Genomic DNA, 1862 nt, shown 5'->3' with positions numbered 1-1862 from the left:
AGCGTAAAGAGATAAAAAAGGCACAGGGAAAGAGAGCGGTATGCACAAAATAGGGATGAGATAAATAAGAGAAGGTGTGAAGCCTACAAAAAAATGGCACAACAGACGTCAATGGCCTGGAAAACGAAACACACACAGTCGGCTGTATCACAAGGTAATGACTGTCGACTTTGGTGATGTATAGCCCAATGGTATTGACATATAATGATATACTCTTTGTCTGTCGGCTGTATCACAAGGTAATGGCTGTCGACTTTGGTGATGTATAGCCCAATGGTATTGACATATAATGATATACTCTTTGTCTGTTTAGACCATAATGGGCTGGAGATACGGGGGAAAGAGAGCAGTATGCACACAATACAGAGGAACTATTAAAGGGACAACCCAAATCCAGTGAGCATAATAAGCATATTGCTGCCGTCGCCGATGGCAGTAACATTGTCTCACAGGTGCGAGCTACCGGACAAACGGCAGTCACACAACTGCAGATCATAACATGTGCAGAAGAGCCTAGACCAAATTCGATGCAGCTCAACGAGAATATTTATTATGACAATGAGACCGATTGGTTGCACAGAAATGATGCGTACCAGATTCAGCAACATTCACGACGATTGCCATTCACCCAAATGTCAGGGGAGGAGAACCCCCAACTCAGTACAATCGTGAACCTACGTAACCCAGAGGAGTCTTCACAAAAAAATGGTTAGTTCATTGAAATGTATTTATGCTACAATAATGTCAAGAGTGTTTATTTCTTATGTATTTGGGACCTCTTTTGTTCATTCAGATACAAAGTCTATTTATGGAAGCAAACAACCTATACTGATCCAGCCAACTTACAATAGTCCAGGAATGAAAACGATCCCTGATGCGGGTCATGCCACTCAAAATCTAATTGGTATTTGTTACTAACACCTGGTTCATAACTTTAATTCATCTCTGATTCTTACTCATTTTTCTCATATGAAATGTTATCAGGCAACAACCACGGCGAAGATCCATATGGAATACTGGAGCCTGATGCCCACACGATTAATATTGATGGTACGCATAATATCATTTTAAGTCTCCTTTCCCCCGCACTACAAAAAAAAGACACATCCGTGACATTTTGGGCCGAACGATTTTTTTTTCTGTCATACATATGACACTTTTATGACGATAATTGTGACAAAACCCGGTATCATCATAGATGTGGTGGGCTCCTACTTCTATGACAAAAAATCATGACAGAAAATGGGCTTTTCGTCCTGGGCAGGCCGGAGACGCAGCTGCATGACATTCTTTGGGCTGTCCATGACGGAAAAAACCGTGATAGAAGCGAGGGGGAGGAAAATTTCGGGGAGTTCCCGGTTATGGTGGGAGGTCGGGGGTCGAGCGATGCGCGTTTCTCTCGTACACGTATGCGCGTGTGTGCGAGGCGTTGGCTCTAACTGAACCCGAGCGAGGCGTTGGACTCTAACTGTACCCGAGCGATTGCACTGCAGGCTACGCGTTACTGAACCCGGGCGATCGATCGATGGCTGTTAACTGAACCCGATCGAGCGATTCCTTCGCTACTGCTACTAACTGAACCCGATCGATGCTGCCTATGGGATGAACAGTGAGCGTTGCCGGGGGGGGGTGGATGAACAGTGAGCGGTGGCGTTGCCTCTGAATGAACAGGACCCCGTGGTGTGGTGGAGGCCTGGATGAACAGTAGACGATGGAGGGGTGCCCGTGGAAGGGTGGTTGAACAGGACCCCGTGGTGTGGAAGGCTGGATGAACAGCAGATGGTGGAGGGGTGCCCGTGGCGGGTGGTTGAACAGGACCCCGTGGTGTGGAGGGCTGGATGAACAGTAGACGGTGGAGGGGT

This window comes from Triticum aestivum, chromosome 3A (genome assembly GCF_018294505.1).
Source record: "Triticum aestivum cultivar Chinese Spring chromosome 3A, IWGSC CS RefSeq v2.1, whole genome shotgun sequence".
Classification (NCBI taxonomy): domain Eukaryota; kingdom Viridiplantae; phylum Streptophyta; class Magnoliopsida; order Poales; family Poaceae; genus Triticum; species Triticum aestivum.
The sequence above is the reverse complement of the archived record's forward strand: the minus strand, read 5'-3'. Positions refer to the sequence as shown.